We start from the raw sequence: 9,835 nt of genomic DNA, 5'->3' as shown, positions 1-9,835 counted from the left end.
AAAAAATATAAAATAAAATAAAAAAAAATTGGGTTAAGTCTCACTCCAACAGCCTCTTTTTAACTTAATTATGTCTTCAAAGGTACTATCTCCAAATTCAATGACATTGCGTGGTACTGGGAATCTGGGCTTCAGCATAAGAATTTGGGATATTTGAATTGGAACACAATGTAACCTATAATAGTATTCTATAATCAACACATGGCAAACCTTGTTTTGGCTATAAGCCTAGATACTTCCCCCATTCCCATATTTTTTTAATAAAATGCAAGATATCATATCTTTTAATCAGTAATACTCTAAGTATTTATTTTTTAATTCAAGCATAATTAACCTACAGTGTTATATTAGTTTCAGGTGTACAATATAATGATTTACTGAATTTATCGATCAAATTTAGAAGTTTTTTTGTGACATCTTTAGAGTTTTCTCTATATAGTATAATGTCATCTGTGAATAGTGAGAGTTTTACTTTTTCCTTACAAATTTGGATGCCACTTATTTCCTTTTCTTGTCTGAATGCTGTGGCTAGGACTTCCAGTACTATGTTGACTAAAAGTGGTGAGAGTGGACATCCTTGTCTTGTTTTTGACTTCAGGATAAAAGTTCTCCCTTTTTTACCATTGAATATGATGCTATCCATGAAATTTACATATATGGTTTGTATTACGTTAGGAATGTTCACTCTAAACACATTTTTTAAATTTTTTATTTTATGTTTTTTTAAATATGAAATTTATTGTCAAATTGATTTCCATACAACACCCAGTCTCATCTCAAAAGGTGCCCTCGTCAGTACCCATCACCCACCCTCCCCTCCCTCCCACCCCCCATCAACCCTAAGTTTGTTCTCAGTTTTTAAGAGTTTCTTATGATTTGCCTCCCTCCCTCTCTAACCTCTTTTTTCTTCCTTCCCTTCCCCCAGGTCTTCTGTTAAGTATCTCAGGATCCACATAACAGTGAAAACATATGGTATCTGTCTTTCTCTGTATGACTTATTTCACTTAGCATAACACTCTCCAGTTCCATCCACGTTGCTACAAAAGGCCATATTTCATTCTTTCTCATTGCCAAGTAGTATTCCATTGTGTATATAAACCACAATTTCTTTATCCATTATTCAGTTGATGGACATTTAGGCTCTTTCCATAATTTGGCTATTGTTGAAAGCACTGCTATAAACATTGGGGTACAAGTGCCCCTATACATCAGCACTCCTTTATCCCTTGGGTAAATTCCTAGCAATGCTATTTCTGGGTCATAGAATAGATCCATTTTGAATTTCTTTAGGAACCTCCACACTGTTTTCCAGAGCAGCTGCACCAGTTTGCATTCCCACCAACAGTGAAGGAGGTTCCCGTTTCTCCACATCTTCCCCAGCAACTATAGTCTCCCGTTTTGTTCATTTTAGCCACTCTGGTGTGAGATGGTATCTGAGTGTGGTTTTGATTTGTATTTCCCTGATGAGGTGTGACATTGAACATCTTTTCATGTGCCTGTTGGTCATCTGGATGTCTTCTTTAGAGAAGTGTCTACTCATGATTTCTGCCCATTTCTTCACTGGATTATTTGTTTTTCGCGTGTGGAGTTTGGTGAGTTCTTTATAGATTTTGGATACTAGCCCTATCTCCGATATGTCATTTGCAAATGTTGTTTCCCATTCCATTGGTTGCCTTTTAGTTTTCTTGACTGTTTCCTTGGCAGTGCAGAAGCTTTTTGTCTTCATGAGGCCCCAATAGTTCATTTTTGCTTTTAATTACTTCCCTTGCCTTTGGAGATGTGTCAAGTAAGAAATTGCTGTGGCAGAGGCTAGAGAGGTTTTTTCCTGCTATCTCCTCTAGGGTTTTGATGGTTTCCTGTCTCACATTCAGGTCCTTTATCCATTATGAGTTTATTTTTGTGAATGGTATAAGAAAGTGGTCTAGTTTCATCCTTCTGCATGTTGCTGTCCAGTCCACCTGGCACCATTTGTTAAAAACACTGTCTTTTTTCCATTGGATATTCTTCCCTGCTTTGTCAAAAATTAGTTGGCCATACTTTTGTGGGTCTAATTCTGGGGTTTCTATTCTATTCCATTCTATGTGTCTGTTTTTGTGCCAATACCATGTTGTCTTGATGATTACAGCTTTGTAGTAGAGGCTAAAGTCTGGGATTGTGATGCCTCCTGCTTTGGTGGTCTTCTTCCAAATTACTTTGGCTATTCGGGGCCTTTTGTGATTTCCATACAGATTTTAGGATTGTTTGTTCTAGCTTCGAGAAGAATGCTGGTGCAAATTTGGGATTGCATTGAATGTGTAGATACCTTTGGGTAGTATTCACATTTTAACAATATTTATTCTTCCAATCCATGAGCACGGAATGTCTTTTCATTTCTTTGTGTTTTCTTCAATTTCCTTCATAAGCTTTCTATAGTTTACAGCATACAAATCTTTTACATCTTTTTTTCTAGGTTTATTCCCAGGTATTTTATAATTCTTGGTGAAATTGTGAATGGGATCAGTTTCTTTAGTTGTCTTTCTGTTGCTTCATTATTAGTGTATAAGAATGCACTGATTTCTGTACATTGACTTTGTATCCTGGGACTTTGCAGAACTCATGTATCAGTTCTAGCAGACTTGTGGTGGAGTCTATCAGGTATTTCATGTATAATATGTAATCTGCAAAAAGTGAAAGCTTGACTTCATCTTTGCCAATTTTGATGCCTTGGATTTCCTTTTGTTGTCTGATTGCTGATGCTAGCACTTCCAACCCTATGTGAAACAACAGCAGTGAGAGTGGACATACCTGTCGTGTTCCTAATCTCACAGGGGAAGCTCTCAGTTTTTCCCCGTTGAGGATGATGTTAGCTGTGGGCTTTTCATAAATGGCTTTTATGATGTTTAAGTATGTTCCTTCTATCCCGACTTTCTTGAGGGTTTTTATTAAGAAAGGATGCTGAGTTTTGTCAAATGCTTTTTCTGCATCGATTGACAGGATCATATGGTTCTTATCTTTTCTTTTATTAATGTGATGTATCACATTGATTGATTTGCAAATGTGGAACCAGCCCTGCAGCCCAGGAATCAATCCCACTTGATCATGGTGAATAATTCTTTTTATATGCTGTTGAATTTGATTTGCTAGTGTCTTATTGAGAATTTTTGCATCCATATTCATCAGGGATATTGGCCTATAGTTCTCTTTTTTTGCTGGGTCTGTGTCTGGTTTAGGAATCAAAGTAATATTGGCTTCATAGAATGAGTCTGGAAGTTTTCCTTCCCTTTGTATTTTTTGGAACAGCTTGAGAAGGATACGTATTATCTCTGCTTTAAATGTCTGGTAGAATTCCCCTGGGAAGCCATCTGGTCCTGGACTCTTATTTGTTGGGAGATTTTTGATAACTGATTCAATTTCTTCGCTGGTTATGGGTCTGTTCAAGTTTTCTATTTCTTCCTGTTTTAGTTTTGGGGAGTGCGTGAGTGCTTAGGAATTTGTCCATTTCTTCCAGGTTGTCCAGTTTGTTGGCATATAATTTTTCATCGTATTCCCTGATAATTGCTTGTATTTCTGAGGGATTGGTTGTAATAATTCCATTTTCATTCATGATTTTATCTATTTGGGTCATCTCCCTTTTCTTTTTGAGAAGCCTGGCTAGAGGTTTATCAATTTTGTTTATTTTTTCAAAAAATCAACTCTTGGTTTCATTGATCTGCTCTACAGATTTTTAGATTCTCTATCGTTTATTTCTGCTCTGATCTTTATTATTTCTCTTCTTCTGCTGGGTTTGGGGTGTCTTTGCTCTTCTGCTTCTATTTCCTTTATTTGTGCTGTTAGCTTTTGTATTTGGGATTTTTCTTGTTTCTTGAGATAGGCCTGGATTGCAATGTATTTTCCTCTCAGGACTGCCTTCACTGCATCCCAAAGCATTTGGATTGTTGTATTTTCATCCTCATTTGTTTCCATGTATTTTTAAATTTCTTCTCTAATTGCCTGGTTGATCCTTTCATTCTTTAGTAGGGTGATCTTTAACCTCCATGCATTTGGACGTTTTCCAGACTTTTTCCTGTGGTTGATTTCAAGCTTCATAGCATTGTGGTCTGAAAGTATGCATGGTATGATCTCAATTCTTTTATACTTATTAAGGGCTGCTTTGTGACCCAGTATGTGATCTATCTTAGAGAATGTTTCATGTGCACTTGAGAAGAAAGTATATTCTGTTGCTTTGGGATGAAGAGTTTTAAATATATCTGTCAAGTCCATCTGATCCAATGTACCATTCAGGGCCCTTGTTTCTTTATTGATCCTGTGTCTAGATGATCTATCCATTGTTGTAAGTGGGGTATTAAAGTCCCCTGCAATTACCACATTCTTATCAATAAGGTTGCTTATGTTTATGATTACTTGTTTTATATATTTGGGGGCTCCGTTATTTGGTGCATAGACATTTATAATTGTTAGCTCTTCCTGATGGATAGACCCTGTAATTATTATATAATGCCCTTCTTCATCTCTCATTACAGCCTTTAATAGAAAGTCTAGTTTGTCTGATATAAGTATGGCTACTCCAGCTTTTTTTTTGACTTCCAGTAGCATGATAGATAGTTCTCCATCTCCTCACTTTCAATCTGTAGGTGTCCTTAGGTCTAAAATGAGTCTCTTGTAGACAGCAGATAGATGGGTCTTGTTTTTGTATCCATTCTGATACCCCATGTCTTTTGGTTGGAGCATTTAGTCCATTTACATTCAGTGTTATTATAGAAAGATATGGGTTTAGAGTCATTGTGATGTCCATAGGTTTCATGCTTGTAGTGATATCTCTGGTACTTTGTCTCACAGGATCCCCCTTAGGATCTCTTTTAGGGTTGGTTTAGTGGTGATGAATTCCTTCAGTTTTTGTTTGTTTGGGTACACCTTTATCTCTCCTTCTATTCTGAATGACAGACTTGGTGGATAAAGGATTCTCAGCTGCATATTTTTTCTGTTCATCACATTGAAGATTTCCTGCCATTCCTTTCTGGCCTGCCAAGTTTCAGTAGATAGATCCGTCACTAGTCTTATTGGTCTCCCTTTATATGTTAGAGTGTGTTTATCCCTAGCTGCTTTCAGAATTTTCTCTTTATCCTTGTCTTTTGCCAGTTTCACTATCATATGTCGTGCAGAAGATTGATTCAAGTTATGTCTGAAGGGAGTTCTCTGTGCCTCTTGGATTTCAGTGCCTTTTTCCCTACCCAGATCAGGGAAGTTTTCAGCTATGATTTGTTCAAGTACACCTTCAGCCCCTTTCTCTCTCTCTTCCTCTTCTGGAATTCCTATTATACAGATATTGTTGCGCTTGGTTGCATCACTTAGTTCTCTAATTCTCTCCTCATACTCCTCGATTTTTTTTATCTCTTTTTCTCAGCTTCCTCTTTTTCCATAATTTTATCTTCTAATTCACCTATTCTCTCCTCTGCCTCCTCAATCCGTGCTGTGGTGGCCTCCATTTTATTTTGCACCTCATTTATAGCATTTTTTAGCTCCTTATGGCTGTTTCTTAGTCTCTTGATATCTGTAGCAATAGGTTCTTGCCTTCCTCTATACTTTTTTCAAGCCCAGCGATTAATTTTATGACTATTATTCTAAATTCATGGTTCGTTATGTTGCTTAAATCGTTTTTGATCAATTTGTTAGCTGTTGCTACTTCCTGGAGTTTCTTTTGAGGAGAATTCTTCTGTTTTGTCATCTTGGGTAGTCCCTGTGGTGGCTCCCAACTGCAGGGCACTTCCCCTGTCCTGTCTGGAGTAACTTGTGTTGGTGGGTGGGCTGCAGTCAGACCCAATGTCTGCCCCCACCCCACCGCTGGAGCCACAGTCAGACTGGTGTGCACCTTATGTTCCCCTCTTCCAGGGGCAGGACTCACTGTGGAGTTCTGTGGCCCCTGTCTTGGCTACTTGCATACTGCTAGGCTTGTGGTGCTGCTTTGATGGGATCTGATGTATTAGCAGGGGTGGATCTGCAAGGTGCACAGTGGCGGGAGAGGCAGGGTTAGCTCGCCTTTCTGTCTGTGGTCCCCTATGGGAGGGGCCCTGCAGCACCAGGAGGGAGGCAGACCCTTCAGAGGGATGGATCCACGGAAGCACAGCTTTGGGTGTTTGTGCGGTGCAAGCAAGTTCAGTGATGGGAACTGGTTCCCTTTGGGATTTTGTCTGGGTGATGGGAGAAGGAGAGGGTGCTGGCCAGCGCCTTTGTTCCCTGTTTCTGAGCTGAACTCTGTCTTCCAGGACTCAACACCTCTCCCTCCCGGTGTCCTCTCACCCTCCCTCTCTATGAGCAGAGCTGTTGACTTATAACATTCTAGATGTTAAATCCTGCTGGTTGTCAGAACTCACGCAGTCTTGTCCCTTTGCTTTTGCAAGTCAGACTTGGGGGCTCTGCCTTGCTGGGTGGGCTGCCCCTCCACCACCCTGGCTTTCTTATGCCAGCCCATGTAGTGTGTACTGCCTCTCCACCCTTCCTACCCTCTTCTGTGGGCCTCTTGTCTATGCTTGGCTCTGGAGAGTCTGTTCTGCTAATCTTATGGCAGTTTTCTAGGTTATTTAGGCAGATGTAGGTGGAATCCAAGTTATCAGCAGGACGCGGTGAGCCCAGTGTCCTCCTATGCCACCATCTTCTCTCTAAACACATTTTCTTGAGAATTTTTATCATGAACAGATGTGCTTTGTCAAATGCTTTTTCTGCATTTATTGAAATGATCATATGGTTTTTATCTTTTCTCTTTTTAATGGGATCTGTCTTCTTAATTGATTTGTAAATCTTGAAACACACTTGCACCCTTTAAACATCTTGCATCCCTGAAATACATCCCATTTAATTGTGGTGAATGATTTTTAAAAATGTATTGTTGGATTTTGTTTGCTACTATTTTGTTGAGGATTTTTGCATCTATGTTCATCAGACATATTGGTCTTTAGTTTTCTTTCTTTCTTTCTTTCTTTCTTTCTTTCTTTTTGTAGTGTCTATATCTGGTTTTGGTATCAGGATAATGTGGCCTCATAGAATGAATATAGATTACTTTTTTATTTTCTTCTTTTTTTTTTTTGGACTAGTTTGAGAATAGGTATTAACTCTTCATTTTTTTAAAGTTTTTATTTAAATTACAGTTATTTAACATACAGTGTAATATTAGTTACAGGTACACAATACATTGATTCAACACTTCCATACATGTTTGGTAGAATTCACCTATGAAGCCATCTGGTCCTGGACTTTTGTGTGCTGGGAATTTTTTGATACATGACTCAACTTCATTGCTAAGAATTGTTCTGTTAAAAATTTCTATTTCTTCCTGATTCAGTTGTGGAGGTTATATGTTTCTAGGAATTTATCCATTTCTTCTAAGTTGTTCAATTTATTGGCATATAGTTTTTCACAATATTCTTTTATAATTTCTTGTATTTTTTGGTGTTGATTGTTTTTTCTCCCCTTTCATATCTGATTTTTTTTATTTATTTATTTATTTATTTATTTATTTATTTGAGTCCCCCTATTTCTCTTCTCTCATTTTTTTGATGAGTCTGACTAAAAGTCTATCAATTTTGTTTATTTTTTTCAAAGAAAAGTTGCCTTTTAGTTTTGTTAATTGTTTCCTTCACTGTGCAGAAGACTTTTATTTTGATGAAGTCCCAAAAGTTCACTATTGCTTTTGTTTTCTTGCCTTAGGAGACATAATTAGTAAGAAGTTGCTCTGGGAGCGTCTGGGTGGCTCAGTTGATTAAGGGTCTGGCTTCTGCTCAGGTTATGATCTCACAGTTCATGAGTTTGAACCCCCCTTTGGTCTCTGTGCTAACAGCTCAGAGCCTGGACCCTGTTTCAGATTCTGTCTCCCTCTCTCTCTGCCCCTCCTCTGCTAATGCTCTGTCTCTCCCTGTCATAAAAATAAATAAATATTAAAAAAAGAAGCTGCTCTGGCCAATGTCAAAGGGGTTACTCCTACATTCTCCTCTAGGATTTTAAGGGTTTCATGCCTCAGATTTAAGTCTTTCATCCATTTTGAATTTATTTTGTGTATGGTGTAAGAAAATGGTCCAGTTCTATTCTTTTGTATGTTGCTGTCTATTTTTCCCTACACCATTTCTTACAATATGGTATTGGCACAAAAATAGACACACAGATCAAGAGAGCAGGATAGGAAACCCAGAAATGAACCCATAACTATATGGTCAATTAATCTTCAACAAGGCAGAAAAAAATAACCAATGGGAAAAAGACAGAATGAAAAATTATTTTAGGGATTAACATACCTTTTAATATGTTTTTAAATATGTTTAAGGTTTGAAGTCTTTAAAGTTTGTAATTCCTAGTAAGAAAACATTATATGAATGAATAACCTAATGGCAAACCACTGTAAAATGTTTCAGTTGCACGTGGGGCAGAGATTATCTTCACAGCACCCCAGATTTCTCTATGAGAAGCTCAGAGGTACACTAGTTTGTATTATTGCAATATACATTAGGTGATCTAAGTTGCTTTTCCTTTAGCTAGGGCTTTATTTTTCAGGCCATTATTCTTGACTTCCAAATTTGGCTGACGATTTACTGATGAAATTCACAACCTTTGGGTTGCTCTGATATTTTTACATATTTGCCAGGTTCTAGGCCACATCCTAGAAGGACACCATAACTTCTGGATCTTGTATGACTGCAAGAACCTCTGGATCACTAAGAATTTCATTGAACCCAGGCATTCTTGTCATTCCAAGCATTCCTCCAGAAAAATTATCAGGCATTCCCCCAGGAAAGCCACTTGAGAAAGAACACTATGGAGCTCTTGATTATCCTCTGGTTTCTCCCTCCCTCTGGGCTCTCTCATTTTCTTCCCAAGCCTTCTTAATGCTTTCTATTTTTGATCTCCCTCTCTTCACATTTTCGCTCATACTTCCTCTGATGTTCAGCAATTTTCTGGGTCCTTGGTTGAATTTTTTCAGCATCACACCAGCATCCTCATCATAATCCAGTTTACAAGCAAAGGCAAAATAGGTGTTTCTTCTTCTTAATGGCCCAGAAGTCTGTGTGCTTTCTGCCACAGACTTATGAGGCTGAACTGAATCAGGATTTATTTCAATAGTTCTGTCACAGCCTTGGATGGCAGCATTTGGCTTCTGTAATTTGAGGAAGACACTGTCTCATTTGGGATGCAGAATGGCCAAGTGAGAATTCAGCTTGATGGCATCTATGAACAAGTCAATGGCTTTATATAGTTCACCATCATTTAGGGCATTGATAGCTGTAACTTTTTTTTTTTTTATCATTTGCCTGATCCATCATTTCCTCATTTATTTCTACATTTTCATCTTCCATTTCCTCAGGGGCATCAGTATCTGGTTCAATCACGACTTCATTGTCAATTTCTATATCACTTTCTTAATTTTATGGTTCGTTTCTCTTTATGTTTTCCTCTGTCTTCTGATTTACTTTTATGAGTAGCAGGTGGTATTTTACCTCCCATGCTCTCCACCCATTACCCCAGGAAGCACACTTCCTTGGTGTGCAGGATGCTTGGATCCTACTTACACAGTTGCATGAAGGCCCAAAAGTCACTCATGTTGTAGGTGTCCATGGTCCAGAGGCTGTGGCAGATGGCAGGTACAGCTAAGGTTGCAACCTGATTCCAGGCATGATTACTAGCTCAGCATGACTGTGCAGAAGGGCCAGAATGAGAATTTTTAAAAAAATCTTACAATTGCACCCAAAAGAATAAAATACTTAGAAATAAATATAACCAAGTACGTGAAAGACCTATACTCTGAAAAGCATAAAACACTTATGAATGAAATTGAAAATGGTACAAATGAAAAGACATTCTCTGTTCATTAAGTGGA

The 9,835-nt window shown here is 38.1% G+C and overlaps 1 pseudogene; it reads right to left on the bottom strand.

Annotated features, from left to right (window-relative positions):
• Positions 1-8,518: 8,518 nt before the first annotated feature.
• LOC106987109 (hsc70-interacting protein-like) lies at positions 8,519-9,623 on the bottom strand (annotated as a pseudogene).
• Between the last annotated feature and the right edge of the window lie 212 nt (positions 9,624-9,835).

This window comes from Acinonyx jubatus, chromosome X, assembly GCF_027475565.1.
Source record: "Acinonyx jubatus isolate Ajub_Pintada_27869175 chromosome X, VMU_Ajub_asm_v1.0, whole genome shotgun sequence".
NCBI lineage: Eukaryota > Metazoa > Chordata > Mammalia > Carnivora > Felidae > Acinonyx > Acinonyx jubatus.
Note: the sequence above shows the minus strand (reverse complement) of the source record. Positions and strands in the feature narration are given on the sequence as shown.